Genomic DNA, 18,018 nt, shown 5'->3' on the forward strand with positions numbered 1-18,018 from the left:
TCAATAAAGTGTGAAATGAGTTAAAACTTCACAAAACTGTAATTCAAATGTAAATTAGCCAAATGTAAATGATAAAATGACTCTCAATTTAATCCAGTGATAACTTAAACTGTGGAGTCGGAGTAAATAATTAGTGTTTCGGGCAGAACAATGGAGTTCAAATGTAAATAGAACAGCAAATGGTAAAATGCTTCCCCTTCCTTGTTCTCACATCCAGCACAACAAGCCTGCAGGGTGTGAATACTGCGTGCAGCTAACTAATCAGGCAGTCAGCACATGTGCAAATGCAGATAAATGAGCATCAGTGTATAAGCACATCCTTTCCCCACTCTCAGCTGATCACCACCTTGCATCTGCCCTTTAGGACCAGGCAGGACGACCTACAATGTGTGTGTGTATGTGTGGCGACAGGAACCTGCCACACTGTTAGCTCTATAATCCACCCACCAAGGGTGAGTGTGCTAAACACAGATTGCTGTCCTCGTGTAATCTACAAGGGCATACACACGGGCACGGATGCAGACACACGGCAATACCTGAGCGCACACCCAGATGTTGGGTAGCCCTCAGCAGCGAATGACAGTGATTAATCTACTGTATGTTCTAAACACACACATTTGAGGTGAGGGGGGAAAAAAACACAACAAAAAAAGCTAACTGGCAGAAACACCTGTCTCTGAAAACACACACACACGCGCGCACACACAGGGTGGCCTTCAGCAGCATCTGATAATTTCATTCACCCAATCAATTCTCATCAGCCCACCTGCTCCGAGATTACACATGCCACTTACAAGAAACACACACACACACACACCCTCTCTCTGTTGTATACATTAATAAATTAATATATTCATTTATCCTCCATATTAAAGTCCTAGACAGGTCGCCAGTCCATCACAGGGTCACACACAGAGACAAACAACCATTTACTCACAACCTACTGTCAATTTCACAATTTCACAACCTCTGCATGTTTTGGGACTGGTAGGAAATTGTAAATGCTCATCCCCTCATCCACAGTTGCACCGATTCATGCTCAGACACACACGTATACACACTTCACTTCAAATTACGAAAGCAGTTCACTTTAAACGCAGATTTCACTTTGTGTAATACAGAGGTGAAGCAGAAACACAAGGACACTCAGAAGTCAGCTAAAAGTATTTGTTTGCCTCATTTTCAGTAGCTATAGATAGATTATTTTCTTTCTTTATTCTTACTCAGGTTTCTTTCAGTACTGAGGAAATGTGGGGCACTTGCTTTTACAATGTAGATCAGTGTTAATGGGAAAGACCATCAGCATTCGCATATTAAGTGTGTGTTTTCTCACAGAAGGAAAGCAACTTCAGAGGAGCGCTGCTACGTGCAGCTGCCACAGGTGACATATACACACACACACACACTCACAAACACACACAGACACAGGTTTGTGTAGTTATTCTTCTTCAGACTGCATTAAATGAAGTTAATTGAGACAGTATAACCAAGGTATCATGTCTAACCTTCACCACTATTCAAATCTTAGCCCTAAACATAACCAGTGGCGCCCATGAAAAGATCCTAAAGAGGTGACGGACACACAAACTCTTCATTTTATGTATTTATATTGAATACCATGGGACCTTTAAGAAGATTTTTTTTTTAACCTGGGCCCTATGTTGATAAATATGGGTCTGTAAGTGAATAGCACTTAACTACACCTTTTAGAATTGGTCCACTCGATCAGTTCGGGCCAGTAACCGTGACACAGAGGCAATGGCATTTGCTGCCTCTTCCGTCTACATCAACGCTCAAATTCTGTGGGAATTCAGTGGGGGACTTAGGAGAATTGGGTTACAGAACTGCCTCCGTAAAAACTCTAGGGTCTTAAAATAACAATTTAAGCCACATACTGGCAAAAACAGCACATGACATAGAATGTTGCAGTGTTGCTGCCCCCAAAATGGCTGCCATGTTGTTGCCGCTGGCGGAACCAATCCTCTGGACCACTTGTAAAAGTTTTTTATGAGCATTTGGCCCAGAAAGGACCCTATTAACCTCCAAATGTTTTTGCATTAAAATGTATTAATTTGCATAATGCACAGTTCCATTGTGTCCCCATGAGAAAGAGAATCATAGTAAACAGACTGCTATTACAGAATAATACCTGCAGGTGTTCCTCAAGTATCTTTATCCTCAGGTTGTCCGACCACCATTCAAAACAGCCAAGGGTGAGAGGAACTCTCTTTTCATCTCCCATCATCCTTTTGGCTTCATCTTCGCTTACCCCAGAGCCTTAAAGCTTCACTATTCCTCCATCTGCCCTGATGCATTAAGTACAATGAGAATAGCCCATTTTTTTTCTTTTGGCCAAAACCTTTCATCTCGATCTTCACCTGCGGCCCTCGGTGATCCCGCACTGACTCAAACACATACAGACACCAGTGGTTCTAATTAGGCAATAGAGAATATTGGGGAACAGCCTTTTCCCTCTACTGTCCATAAGGATGGTTTATGGGCACTTGTACTGTCACAGGCAATTTACCTAAAGGGCTGGTCACGTCCCCAAAAAAGCTCTATTCAGCAGAGCAGGGCTACAGCACGCAGAATGAATACAGAGCGATACGGATGCCAAGAGGCTACAGTTCTTTCTAACATAGCACGTATCTTAGTTTGAATAAAACACGTCATTACTTCATATTCAGACTTCGAAAGGCCAGGCCCTTGCAACGCTCAACATGTTTACTAATGAGAGCTGCCTTTAATCAGTCGTGGCCTTTGTCACCTCCTAACTTATTGGGTTTGTAGCTTCTTCAAGCTTATTAAACTGCAAATTGCATTAAAGTTTTGGCAGATTGGGAAATGAATTGGGTGTGTGGGGGGGCGTTGTTTTTTTCCAGAAGTAAAATGAAAAGGTCAACCTACGAGGCCTTTCAAGTATGCGGTATGCAATTTATTTTTTTTTTTTTATTTTAGCCTATAGACAACTAATCCAAGAATAAATACATCCACCCACTGGCAACTCTACACTTGCCAAATGAATATTTTGAATCTTTTTGTTTGACTACTGGCAGCCTTCATTGCACTGAACAATGGGGCAATAAAACAGAATTCATACAATCAGGTATAATTATTTTATCTTAATCTAAATTTCAAAATTTAACAAAAACTAAGTTGACCAAAATACTTCTGTTTCGAACAGAAAAAAAATGCAGCTATAGACATTATTTCCTATATGTGACAGGATATAAAGCAGTCTTCAGCTGAATATCTCTTTACTGTCTGTGCTGTGTTGTGGTGCTTTCTTTTATCAATCCCCCAGCTCCGTGTCTCGGAGTCGAAATGTCTCACGCACTCCTTCGGAGGACAGGAGGAGATGTGGACGGGCTCCTTTTTCCTCTCCCCAAACGCTGTCCCAAGGATGATGATATATAATATGAGTAAGTGAAATGGTCTGGTGCACCAGCCCCGGCCTGGCCTTGTTACATCCCCGTTCCACAGAACATAAAAACCAATGTGTCCCTGTATAGTGCATAAAACCCGAGGCCCTCAGCACTGTTGATTAACGAGGTACAAAGGTAAATTATGATCTTTTGTCTCCCCCTGCAAAAGTAGTAGTGGTGTTTCTGCGATGAGAAAGAGGCTTGCCATCAATTAAAATGTCTTAGCGCTCACAAGCACCTGCCTCTGTTTATTATATTTGAGTAATTGATGATGAGCCTGGCATGCATAACAAAGTCACTTATTTGGCACATGTAATTACCCCATAACATCAAGTACTTCTTCAGTGATCAAATTAGACTGATGCACCTGCATAGCTACAGATGCACCTGTTTTGTTCTGTTTTCCTTTTTTTGTTTTCTGTGTCAAAACTGCTGCAGCTGTTTCAGGCAGAGATTTTTGAATACCTTCATAAACACGATACAAAAAGAAAAAATGGCATTTAACAATTTAAAAACCTGTGCCACCAACAAATCCCAGTACTAAACTAATATACTGTGTATCAGTCTGCCTGTGCAATAGGTGCATGTCCATATGTGTCCTGTGTATACAGAGGTTATATGGTATTAGCCTATGAGTCTAGATGCAGGAACACAGTTACAACCCAGTGTTGGAGGTTATATAAGAACCTTATCGCACTTCCATTTATATTATACGGTAGAGAACGCAAGCAAGCACGTTGGCAGTGGCTCCCACTCTTGTTTATTTGCCTTTAAAGATGTGTTTTTTCTCTCTCTCTCCCTCCCTCTGTCCTTTTTTTCCCCCTTGGTGGAACTCGGCACTGTGCCACTTTCCAAATTGTGTTGGAGGAAAGAGAAAAGAGCAAAAATAAATACAATGTGTATACGCTTGTGCATGTGTACACAGGTGTGCTGCAGGGGGTTGTGGGGAAACTGGAAAAAACAATCTGTGTGTGTGTGTGTGTGTGTTAATGGAGGATAGTGTTGGGGGTTTTCACAGTCTGTTATTTGTGTGCTGTTGTCAAATGAGCTCACTGTACGGAGAAATAAAGGGTGCAATCAGCAGGCTGGGGCTTCAGAGGGCGCCTGGCAAACCAAAACATAAAACACAGCCTTATTGAATTGTCTTGTTGTGTCACATCACATCACCCGGGCCTACCGTTTAAAAAAAAATAAATACCACCCGATGTGGCTGAAACAAGGCTAAATTGGCCATCGCTATCAATTAGGAGCTTTTGGGTGTGCCTGCTTGTTTACTTGGCCAAATGGTGGCTACTATCCTCCATGGTCAACAAAGAGAAAAAAACAATGGAGGGGGAGTAGAAAACAAGGTGCTGATTGTAGTGTTAGAGAATTAGAGAGCTCTACACCCGGCATACAAAAAATGACACGCCTTCCAAATGATTCTCCTCAGTCTGCCACTCCATAAAGCTCTCAGAATCCGCTATTATAAGAGTGCTTCAGTGGCCATCACCTTTCAAAAGTGACTCACATTCATGATGACCACTGCAAAGTGGAGTGCCACTTCACTGAAGTATAGGGCAAATACCACGACAAATTACTTTATTTAGTCCTTTAACTGTGGCAGCCACTGAATAAAGCACCTCACTGTGACGACGTGAGTTGCATTTTAAATACAAATGTTTTTATTTCGTAAAACATGAAGACAAACACTTCCTAAATGTACTACAGAGGATTTGAAAGGTCAGCAATGGTGATTATTTTTAATTTAATCCAATGTTCTTGTTGAGAAATTGCACATCGGCAATACAACATGGTTTCCTCATTCAGAGGCATAGCATTTACGGGGAAAAACACTGAATGAGTTGACTGGAATGCCGGATGAAATTTGTCTCATTCATAAAGAAAACAAAGCAGCAACATAACACAGGCTCGTGCACCTGGAATGAAGGGGATGTGAAAACACCCGTCATTCGTCAGTATGCGTGTTCCTGTTGGAGAGAGAGTGAATGATGTGCGTGGGATGACTCATTAGCAGCATGTTCTTTTTGTTTCATGCATTTCTGTGTGATCTAGAATACAAGTCCATAAATGTTACGCACAAGAGGGAATTATGAAAACTGTTGGATGATCTTTTCAATATTATTTGTATGTATTAAAAATGTATACACAGCCTCAAGTGATTGTAACTACGAATGTACTCAAGTCAATCATTGTATACTACTTTCTCCTCCACATGAGGGCCACTGGTGCCAATCCCAGCTGACACTGGGGGAAAGGGGGGGGACAGGGCCGCATAGAGAGAACCAACCATCCACTCTCACACTCACACCTATATTCAATTTAGAGCAGGGGTGTCAGAAAAAGCTTCTCCAAATTGACCATTTAGAGGCGGTCAAAATTAAAAACTGCGTCCAAGTCGATAGCCAGATGAGGTCAAATAACAAAAAAGTTCAGAACAAATAATTTGTCATTGTCCATTTCCATCCGTCTTGCCTGATTTCCTCTGCTGTATTTCAGTAGAATAGCACATTTCATTTGTTTATTTGTTTATTTTACTGGTGAGGTAATTTGATAAGTATGGTACTAATTAGTGAGTCAGTGGCAGGAAAAAAAAATCAGACATAACATATTATCTCAGTTTGATGTAGAGTGTCCTGAACCCCAAATCTGCATGTTTTTGTGGGAGGAAAGTGGAGAGCACTTACACACACAGGGAGAAAATGCAAACTCCATGCAGAAGGACCCTTGTTTTTTTCCGACTGGGTCGCAAGTACTTACTACTACACCACCCGTGTAGTGGTAGATAATCTACAAATTTCTCAGTCAAATTTTTGCACTTGCCTTTTTTCATTTGTGGCATTTCAGCTATTTAATACACTTTTTGAAGCTCTTTGAGGCTCCTTCTGAAGTGAAAACTGTGCCAAATTTAAAAAGACGTTGAGAGTCACTTGTGTTTTCCAAACTCTTAATTGGCATCACTGGAACAGTAGCCAATGTACTTTTGCAGAGACATGTAGAAAAAGCCAGTGCCTCGTTGGTTTGCCTATGATAATCACCATATTGGCATAGAATGAAAGTTACTTTTCTTAAATGTAAACTAACTTTAGACTCAAGCAGATATAACAAGATATGACATTCTTGGCAATTAAAGACAAACATATTCTAATATTCATGTTCTATAAGAGCGATGCTTATCATGAACATTTCAACCTGTGCACACACACAACAAATGAGACACCCTCACAAACTAGCAAAAACACAAGATGAAGAAAAATGCAACTGAAGAGGTAAGTTTTTCTTAAATTACCATAGTTTATAATAGATGGACTGGGGTTGGGGAGGGTGGTGGTGGTGGTGGTGGGGGGCAGGCAGTCTCCCTTATCCGCCAGACAGATGGTATCAGGTAGTTTGCTTGCTTTGGGCCGCCTGCTGCCATCAGAGAGCATTTGATAAGAGTGTGACAGACTTAAGGCAGCAGAGGTCAAGACATGTAAGCTGCAGTCACTGTGCTGTGGAGGGAGATTAGTGGGGGGTCACAGGTCAGAGATGAAATGATCAACTCAAGGCAAAAATGTTGCGGCTGCTTTAGATTTACTGCTTCTCGGGCCAATTTCTTCCCTTTTTTTAAGTCAAGGCTCCAGTCCAAATCAGTTTCACTAATGTGCAGGGAACCATAAAGTAAGCATGCATTTGAAAGACGGATTTTGTAATGCAACGTGACAGTGTTTTAAGAATCATAGAATCCATTTTAATACCAACACAGGATTTATGTAGGACTGGGCCTTCCACAGTGACAAGTCCTTATAAGTCAAGGCTACATTTGATTTGCCCCGTTTCATATAATCCGAGTGTCACACAAGGTCAGGGGAGTTGGGGTTAAGTCAATCGAAACCAGAGCCAGTATCTCTGCCAAGCTGGTTCCAGAAAGTCCCATTTCGCACACAATGACATGCATTGCCACTCAGGTTGAATGACTTACAACGGAACCAGGCAGAGGAAACATTAGCAGCACTCGGAGGGACTCGCCGCATAAAAAAAAAAAATATCAGAGTGATTTATGGCAGGTGTCGATAGCCAGTTCCAAGCAAACAGCATTGCACAAGCAGAGGCCCTTCTGGCATCTCTATCTGCTGGTCTGGTACAATGTGAGACAGGAACAGACTGAAGTCATAATCCTTCAGCATCAAAGAGAAAGTGCTCATACACAAACTGCCTCTGCAAATTTCAGCCCCAATCCTAGTCATATGCCAAAGTGGCTAAACAAGCAGAATAGATTTGATTAGTCAAAGATAGACAAGAGTAAGATAACAGAGAATAACTTTATTAGAATGTCCCTTGGCTCTCATATATCAATCTACACAGTTGTGCAGTCAGTGCTGGAGAATGGTCTGGCTGCAACATTTTAAATCTGCCAGTGGCAAGAGAACGCTCTGGCGTGTCTGTACTGTATTTATTTAAATCTCAATCTCCTTGGGCAGTTTTGGTGGAACACCGACATATGGGGAGCATCACTGTCATATGGTGGCTGTGTGTTTTCATGCACTGTATGGACAATATTAGTTGGTTCCGTCACTGAAGACAAATTCACAACAAAAACATCTTTGTTTGTTTGTTTGTTTTTTACTTGAGTAAACTGCTGCCATTGACTTTTTTTTAATAAAAAAAACATGTCTATTGATTTGAAATCTAGCAGCAAGGTAGACGTTAGTAAGTGTGTTCCGATTGTTTCAAATTTCAGTTGAGCAAGGCAGACGTCAGAAATGGCAAATTTTGGTATTGTGCACTGAAAATCTATTTTTTTGGTGTGAAGCTACACTGGCTAAATTATATCTGTAAATAGATTTCATATTCACTCAATGGACCAGTTTAATTTACAAGCAAATACACCTAAAACACTTTCTTCTTTGTGCATCAACTTTGATCTGAATCACTAGACATAATGGAATCGCAACAATAAAAGCATCATTATTCAAAGGAAAAAAATGTTATTTAAATCAATATTAACACTCCAAAGACCTCCAAAATAAATACTTAAAGATATGTTTTAAGTTGAAGCTTGCAGTGTAAAAGCATTCTACACTAGGTGGCTGTTGGCCAATCCCACAAAAGCTTCAGAACAGTGTGATGGGTGCTGGCCTAAAGCACTTCCATGTCACACCTTGGGGGTAAAATCCAGAGGCTGGAGGTGTTCTGTTGCTGACATCAGTTCATCATACAGGGGATGAGTGGTTTTGTGCAGGACAGATTTTTGGTTTAGTCTAAACTCTCCACCCTGCCACTGCCTTCAGGCTGTAGCAGCAAGCCTTTTCCCCCCCGGTACTTTGTTTATTCTGTGGGCTTCGCACGTCTTCCTCCTTCTGTACTTCTGTGAAGAACAACACATGGGTTGCAATTTATTCATTAGCGATGCATGACTTTTTGAGACGCATCTGGAGACTTGCAAGCTCGTTTGAATTTGGCACGTGAAAGCTTGCACCGTCTCCCTCCACCGACTCACTTCAATAACGCTGAGAAGTGCTTCTGAAGTCAACTGCTAGTTTCTTCACCTTGCTGACGCAGAGGTGCAGAGCAAAGCATCAAAAGACAAAAATGTACACAAAAATGTACACAATGAGAAATATGACAGCTAAAAGAAAGACTTATTCGCCCAATAAATACTACTAGAGAAGTAAAAACTGTATCTGAATGTCCATGGGAAATCTTGTAAAAAAAAACAACATGTACACACATTCGTACATTTGCAATAAAGTTATATTACTATATGCTACAGTAACACGGACCATCGTCTGTATGTACCGTATCACACCTCATCATCACCTCTCTGTTTCTATGGCAACATTCTGTAGCTGTCCTTTACATGCAGTGCTCTATGCTTTGACCCTATCTGTTGCCGGATCCAGCTATGAAATTGTCCATCCTCGGGAGCACAGGATAAATCTTGGAGAGGATTTGCTGCAGGATCACCAGCCACTCAGAACAACTGTCATTCATTTCACTCCGCAACCTCGGGCCTCAGATATCTTTGCACAAGCTTGCACACGCGTACAATGCATACAAACAGTCGTGCATGCATGCACACTATTGCTTCGCGGTGGATGTTATAGTCAAGAATAGAACTAGGATGTCCCAGGGAAGCATGAGGAGACATTTCAAGCTCGGTCTCACCACAAGGTCAGAGCCTACAGGCAGCAGCAGCAATAACGGCTCTCCATCTCCCAGCCCCATTTAACTGACTGATGCTTTTTGACATGTCGGAGCAATCGAGCCAGTTAGCCTCTGGGAGGCTTCAATTAGGAGCAGACCTTAATGCAGCAGAGAACTTTGCAAAGCCCCTGATATGAGGTTACAGACAGACTCAAATCAATAAGGAGAACATGGGCAAAAGGCAGCCACACTGCACTCCGTGCTTCACAGAACTCTGAAGTGGGCGATTGCTGGAGAGGTTATGTATCAGATGTGTATCTCTGTGAGGCCTGCCTCCTGATAAACCCTGGCCACAAAGTGGTCGTCAGAGGCGGGCAGGTGTGTGTCTCAGACACATGTTTAGAATCCGTAAAAACATGCAAATTGCAAACTCTTTTCATCTGTGCATGCTGCCACACACACAAACACGGGTATGCTAATGAAATGAAGGAGCAGAGCTGTGAGTGACACGTCTGCTGCACTATTTCATGGCCTTTTCGACAGGTCCATTTCCTTGTAGGAGGCATGTGATTTGGCCGCGGCTCCTATAACTGCCACTGCCACCTTGCATCGGCCCTACAAAACTGATTTATGGATAAGATGCATGCACTTATACACTCCCTCAGGGACCAAGCCTATTTGATTTTGTCAGGGGCAATTAAACAGTCAACGGTGGACAGTGGTGGCTGAGCTTGAGGTACTTTAGTATTTTCTATTACTTTATAATTCCACTCCATTCAGTGGGAAATATCGTTCTCCCTGTTAAGATTTGATCGCAATTATTACAAATAACATTAAAATGTTAAACTTTTTTCAGCCTCTTTCAAAAATCCTGTCTATTTGTTGTTAACGGCTTCAAAAGTGATTCTACACAAGGTTTAATTTTTATTTTAATAGATGTTTAAGTGACTCATATCTCACCAAAGGTCAAAAATTAGAAAAAAACATCAAAAACAGATTTGTGTCATATAGTGTTTTGCTGATTATTCACCTAATGACCCCCTCCGATTTATTTGATGTCCTTGTCTATGAAACTTGCTCCATCCGCAGCAGCTACAGTCAATATGCTGCTCACACGCTGATGCTTCAGTATTATTAATGGTATGATTTAATTTATAATGTTATATCGATCAGACGGTCCAAAGCAGTACTTGTACTTTTAAAACTTTGACTTTCTTCCATCCACAGATGACGGAGCTCGCAAACTGGAATATGACGAACCATGAAGATGATGCATTTTACTCGTTAAGCTTTGTGATTCTTGGCTCGGTAAAACAAAAACTAATGGTGAGAAAAAAACGGAATGGAAGGGTGGCAGATATTCCACATAATATTTGCATCAGCGTCAGTGGATTGAAACTATCAAAGTTTCATCGGCCGCTTCTCCATTTCTCGAGTGCACATTACGGAGTTAGAAACTTTCCCTTTTTTTGTTTGTTCAGATCTAAGTGCTGAGTGGTATTCTGTGCAAGCAAGAGCCAGTTTGATTGAGCAGTGGAAAAACAAGTCTAAGGCAGGCAGGCCTTGAGGTTGGCTGTATATCATTTTCCCCCCACATCGTGTGAGTGCATCATTGTCTGGGCTGTAGCAGTCAGAAATGACAACAGAGGGTGACACTGAAAGGTCCCAGAGTTCAGCTGCCTGAAAATGTCACTCGGCTGGCTCTGACAGAATGCCACACAGAGAGGGGGGAGTGGGATATAACACACACACACACACACACGTTTTCTTCCTGCCCCATCTAACAATCTCACTTTTGATGCCATTCAGTTCAAAGTATATAAACAGGGAGGTTGAGAATACTTTTAAAACCTTTTGTTGGCACTTGGAAATACAGAAGACTATTAGGGCCACGTGTAAAAACATAATTGAAAGTTTTTCTTCAATCTCTGAATTCTTGCAGTTTTTTTTTTCCTTTACTGATAACTGATTACTTCTTAAATTATTTTTTTTAGATCACAACAAAAAAGTATAAGAAAGTATTTTCTCTGATGTAAGGAAACATTGATGTTTGAATCCTCCTCCCACTCATGTGATCCTACAAATAAAAGCCTTACTATTTATAGTTCATTCTCTTTCTATGCGTCTCTTGTATTCAAATTTGGTTGATAAATGATTGATTTAAAGCAAGTGACCAAGAACAGTCACAACTAACGCTTTAGTGAGGAGTTGAAAATGACATGTGGGTATGAAACTGTCATTTTCAATGTTGTCATAATGCACAATAGCACGTTTACAATTATTACTATTGCCCAATTCTTGCATCACCGCGGCATCAAAAAAATGCTCGGCTGCATTCAGTTGCTCTGCTGTTGTTTGTCAAGTGGCTGGTCGATGTAATTTTTTAACTGCACTTGCCATTACCATGGTAACCATGGGCCTCACTACCTCAGCTGGAATTTTTTTTTTGCTGGATATCATTTGAAACGGACATAATATGTTATTATTATTATTATCATTATTATTATTATTATTATTATGTATACAGGAAGAATTCAGGATTTGGTGCGAGAAAAAAGAGAGGGGATGCACATGCAGTAGTAGATATATAGTGAGTCAGGTGTGGATTCTCCAATCCTCTGATCTATGAGCGAGAGGAGGAGAGGGAAAAGCAGACATGTCTATGCTTAGTAGACCCAGCGCCCTCTTCCCCCTTCTCCTCTGCCACCGACACAGAGACTCATATCCTACCTCCTACAGTCGGCTCTCGCAGTATGGCATTAGTAACTGCAGCTCTCCCCCTCCAGTCAAAATCAAGGCATCCAACTTGATCCAATTGGCCACGCACATCAGCATCACCTTGTGAACAGGGGAGATAAAGAGCAGTGACTCGTCTGAAGTCTGCCCAACTCCTGCAGCATTGTTGTCACAACATTAATGTAAAGTACAATTCCCCCGGGCGGGGAATCCGCTCATTGTCGACACCTAATCTTCCCATACTGTCAACCTTGTTTGTCTCATCTGTGTAGTTCTCTCTGATTTGCTAAACCAATGTGACTGTAAAAAGCATGAAGGATACATTATCTACCTGTGAGGAACATCGAGGTATTAAAACCAAGGAGATGTTAGACATTTCCAGACTTTGCAAGAGTTTAAAGTAAATACAATTTTCTCTAATTTGAAATATCACCATGCTCCCATTTCCATAATTACCTTCGCAGGTGTATTATCTTGTCCTGCAGACATTTTCCTGCAAATTAGACCGCAGCTACAACCACTACACGGCAATATGTTGTTCTATAGATTTAATTTGAGGTAATAATTACACCAGGCATTTTTAGGGTGTATAAAAAGTGAGGCCCGACTATAACAACCAGATTGAAAATCGAAGATTGTTTGAAAAATCAGACTTTTTTCTTGTTTCTTAACATGCTATGAAGTGTCATTTCTTAACTGATGCTTTCATTCTGGAGGGAATTTGAAAAATATTTCTTCTTTGAACGACGTTTTTTATACAATCCCAGAATGAGACTAACAATGAGTTCTTCTGTAATCTCTCTTTTTTTATCTGGGATTGTACATGTCAAATGCTCTCTGTGAATAAAAAAATATATATATATATGATGATATTTGTGAGAAGCGATTATGATCATATCAAGGTTGCTTAATATTTTCCATCTTTATAAAGTGTCATCACTCCCAGATCTTTCTCACACTACACAACAAAACAGGTAGATGGCATATAAATACAGCCACAGCCACACAAGCTCCCTCTTGCTAATGTTGCCAGCTGCAAGTACTTGCACAAAATAGAGAATGCATACACATACATGGTTTCCCTGGTAACCAAAGGCCAGGAAAGGACTTGTAATGAGCGACAGTGTTTTTGGTCAATATGACCATAGGGGATTGTTCAGGTCTAGGTGGAATTGATCTGTTTTTTTATTATTTATCTAAAAACCCTCTCATTTACCCCAAAGACACACCGTATGACAAACATTTGTGAAAGGATAAGAGTGAAATTCTTCTGAGTCTCTCAAAATGCCAAGTTCATTCTGGGAACAGCTTGCATGGCTTTTTTTATGGATTACTGAATCTATGATAAGGGTGCTTCCACAGATGTTATCATCACAGTGAATTGCTAAACAGATGACTTTTATAGCATGTGCAGAGTTTTTAGATATCCATTTTCTGCAACAGCGTATTATGGTGACAGTGTTGAGCAATCGCTTTCACCGAAACGTACCGCAGTGTTAATTGGAGGAGCTGTTGTGTTATCCTCGAGTCATAATTCTGCGGCAATTAGAAATAAGTGCCAATACTATTACCTCTCAAAAAAACTCACATGACATGTGCTAAATTATTAGCTACAAGGAAGAGGTGTGTGTCAAAGTGAGAGAGTGTGAAGTTACCAGTAATAAAGAAATTTGCATAGTTTGGAACTAGCGCAGGTTGATTTCAGATATCAGGTTGGCTAATTGGTTTAAAATTAGGCCCTCGTCCTCGTGCATGCACGTCCAATTAGTGGAGTGCTAATTTCAGGATGGTATTTCTTCCTGTCACTGTTTTCCAAATGTGGCAGCAGAGAAGCAGTCATGAGCTGTAAATTTAATCAGAAACTTTGTGTCAGTCTGTCTCACTGTCACTGTAAGGTCCCCCCTGGGATCGTATACCTCCCGGTGGTGGTTGCTTTAAGGATAGCGTTGAGTGGAAATGTATAAGGGAGGTGTGTAAAGTCGAATGAACCTGACAGGAAGAGCATTTAAAGACAGTTTAACCCCAGAGACGTGCATCAAAAACGGCAACAAACAGCTATATAAGAATCAAAGTCAGAAAATAATATGCATTTAATGTTATTTTGATCATGGATAATGGCTGCTCCTCCATAATGCATTCAGGGTTTTCAGAGTGCCATCTTACAGCTCATAAATGATGCTCTTTTATGAGGCTGCCCTCTACAAAAAAAGGGCACACTATATCTATCACTTCCAAACAGTGGGTGTTCAAATCAATAATCATGGCTCCATGTTAGCTTTACCAAGCTAGGATGAGCAGAACAAAAGTCAGTAATTCTAATTATGGTATCATTTTGGTCATTTTTCCCCATAACCTTGTGTCAGACAAGCACAGAATTCTAAAGTATATTGTCCTCGTAAAATCTATCAAATCTTTGAACTATAAGCATGGAGTGACAGTATCATCATAGTGGAAATGTGACAGATTGTATCCAGTGTTTAAAGCCTCCATCATGTGAGGGGAAAAACACTGGAATAAACAGTAAGGGGGGGATATTATACTGTGTGCAACTGCAGCGCTGGGAGTTGCAGTCGCTTCAGTAAGTGTGCCTCTCTTTGGGATAAATGTCTTGATCAGTGAGAGGGGAGGAACAGAAGGCTGGGAAAACAGCTTGTACAGACAGTATAATCAGCTCCAGCTTTGGCAGAGAGTGGCAGTCCTTTATTACTAGTCTATGTAAATGCATAATTGAGCAAGTCGCTTCATCCACTGGTGCACGGGACTGTACGCGAACACTGGCAAGACACAGATGAATTATTTGGACTGAAATCTCGACAACTGCCAGTGAAGTGACTGACGTGCTTCACGATCGCTCAGGATGATGGCATTCGGAAAACTTTAAATGCCGAGCTGATGGAGACAGCACAAGTACGGTTTCCTTGGAAACTATTGCAATGTCAAGGCCAATTTCTTTGCTTTTGTTGTAAAGTGAAGACATCGGGGGTTTGATAGAAAAATTAATTCTGGGAAAAAAAGATTCAGTTCTGAATTTCCACTTTTATTTCCTGATTTAATATGTTAACGTCTTAGTTCATGCCACCTTTGTCAATCAGACGTCAGCCTTACGGTAAGTGAAATTTTTAAAAAAAATTAAAAAAGAAAAAAAGATTTAAAATTCAACCCTTGTCTGCAATAGTTGCATCAGGCCCGTGGCTCAATGACATCACCAAACAGGTGTATTCTTCGTTTGTTATTCTTTTCTATTCATTCATTATTTTAAAAATCTTTTCTCACTAAAAATGGGGAAACTATACATTCCAGGTTATTTGACAAATCTGGATTCAATATTGGCATTGTCCTTTAAATAGCTTTTGCGGGACAGTATATTTTCAAAAACCTTGGTGCTTTTGCACTTAACTTTACTGGGGATAGTATTAAATGAAAAGCTTGACATCAAAAACATCAATCCTTCCCTCTCAGCGAGATTGGCGTCTACTTGATCTCCAATATACAAAGCCATGTGTTGCAATTCTTTCTAATATAGTTTGTTTTATTGAAACATAGCCTGAGAGTCGCAATGAAAATCACCATAAAGATGTTAATCCTCGTGTTCTGTCTGGAAGTCAAATGTGAAAATCATTAAACCAAGCGTTTGAACGGCAATTTGATACCAAGCAATAAATTTGGAGCTCATTACTGGTAAACAGGTTGATACCAGAAGCTGACTCATGGCCAACAACAGTGCTCACAGATAAATTATAAAAAGTACCAGTATGACAGGATACCTTACTTTAGACGGAGCTTCATCATAAACACAGAGCACTCCGACATTATAGGAGGAGGAACAGAAGGGGTTTAATTTCCACAATTCTTTCTGCATCATTAAGGATGGCTTTGATTAATGATTTACATCCACCCAAAGCCCCACCTGTGAGAATTGCAATGAACATGATCATTTGTCGGGCCACATCCGCCTGCAGATCTCATGCACAGACAAATGAAAAAAAGAGAGAAACTGCACCTGTGCTACAGTCACCACTGCTGTAAATATTGAGACTTTCTAAATCAGCAATTTTGTTGCCAGTGCAGAGGGGGCACACAGCAGGCATGTTCAATTGGGAAAATAGCCTTGCATCGCTTCTCCCAGTTTCAGCTGACCTCTTCGCTGTTTGCAACCCACCCGTATAATCCATCATGGAGACATTAATTATGTGGTAAGCTCTTCCAGGACAAAGACTCTAATGAAGGGGCTGCCAACGCAGGCCTTTCCCCAAAACACTACAGCCACGGAGGTGGGAGGGATACTTTTTGCTGAGGCCCCCCAGTTTGGATCTTATCTTGAAGGGGAAATATGGAACAGTTCATGACTGCATTTTCAGCTCCTGTGTTGTGATAGTAGCTTGTTCAGTGCACATGTGGGATACTTGGGGATTATACTAACCTAGAAGCAACACAACAGTAGTTGTTTTTGTAGTCATGGTGTTTTTGTTACATAAAGAGTTTGTGAAGAAGTAAAAAAAATCTCTTTTTTTTTCCTTGAAGTGAACTTAAATTGCATCCATAACAGCAGAGTCCACTTCAAGACGAGACAGTCACTGTTTACCAAAATATCCCCTTTCAAATGCCATCACTGCTCACCATTTTGCTGTCTGCTGTGGCTGCCTACAGATGGATTTATTCAGTCGCACATTTTCAGGACATAACAAAGATTTGCCATATTGCATGATAAGGGCTGAGAACTGAAATGTTGATACATTTTTGGCACAGAACGAAAACATTCTGATCCAAAAGAGTATTAAACAGGACTTGTCGTTCAGTATCCTATTTCCATACCCACGCAGTCAATCAGAGTCTGGAGCAACTTGGTACGCAACATGCCTGTAACAAGATCCAGGAATGCTTGTGATTTGTGCAAACAAATCATAGATGCATTAAGGAAAGATCCACAGTTTATGTTGGTTTATGTGTGTAGCAACTGCAGGAGCCAGTATTGACAAAATCTAGTTTAAAGTTAGCTTAAATGATTAATGCAGGATTACGTTGGCCTTAAGCCTTTGAGTAAATATTCTCTAACAAAAGGAATGTGGCTTTGTTGTGGACCTTTGATGTTAATATTAGATGAAGGCTACAGTGGGCCCTTGATACCTTTGATACCTATGATGGATATAAGGGATAGGTAGATATGTTCTGGACAATATCTAACAATTTGCCTGAGTGGTAGAAGCTGTGCTTGGTTTGATGATTTTGGCTGTTATGTTCCTTTTAAATCTATAAATCAATGTCCTCAACACCTGTGAATACTGGTGGGCCAGTTTATGGTATGTACTGACTGCAAATAAGTTTTGGAGTGGTAAACATAACTACACAACATGCCAACTCATGTTCGCTTCACAATGGTTACATTAAGCCTGCTCCACAGCACAGACTAGACAATGCAGGACAATACTACACACTTGGCATATAATCAAACGATTTCAGACGACTTCAGCTGAAGACACCCACATTTGTCGGAAGTGCCAGGTTGGGACCGAAATATGGCCAATTATCCTCTAGTGTGGGGCAGGCGTTAGTTTTCTTAGATTATGTTAATCTGGTAATAGTCCATAATCCTCCATTTTAAGTGTGTTCCTGGACACCCTTCACCTACCGTACAAGTGAATGCACAAAACAAAAGGGATAAGGTTAAGTGATTGGGGTAAATGTTGAAATGGTACACTTTTAAAAGTCTTTTGCCTTTTTCTATACAGCGTGC

At 40.7% G+C, this 18,018-nt stretch overlaps 1 long non-coding RNA gene across 1 annotated transcript in view; it reads right to left on the minus strand.

Annotated features, from left to right (window-relative positions):
• Positions 1 to 18,018, minus strand: part of LOC131457135 (uncharacterized) — a 160,633-nt gene that overhangs the window by 59,431 nt on the left and 83,184 nt on the right. The window contains exon 5 of the long non-coding RNA XR_009239985.1: positions 12,282 to 12,389. This is a non-coding gene — a long non-coding RNA (uncharacterized LOC131457135). The remainder of the gene's footprint in view (positions 1 to 12,281; positions 12,390 to 18,018) is intronic.

Source organism: Solea solea, chromosome 3 (assembly GCF_958295425.1).
Source record: "Solea solea chromosome 3, fSolSol10.1, whole genome shotgun sequence".
NCBI classification, from domain to species: domain Eukaryota; kingdom Metazoa; phylum Chordata; class Actinopteri; order Pleuronectiformes; family Soleidae; genus Solea; species Solea solea.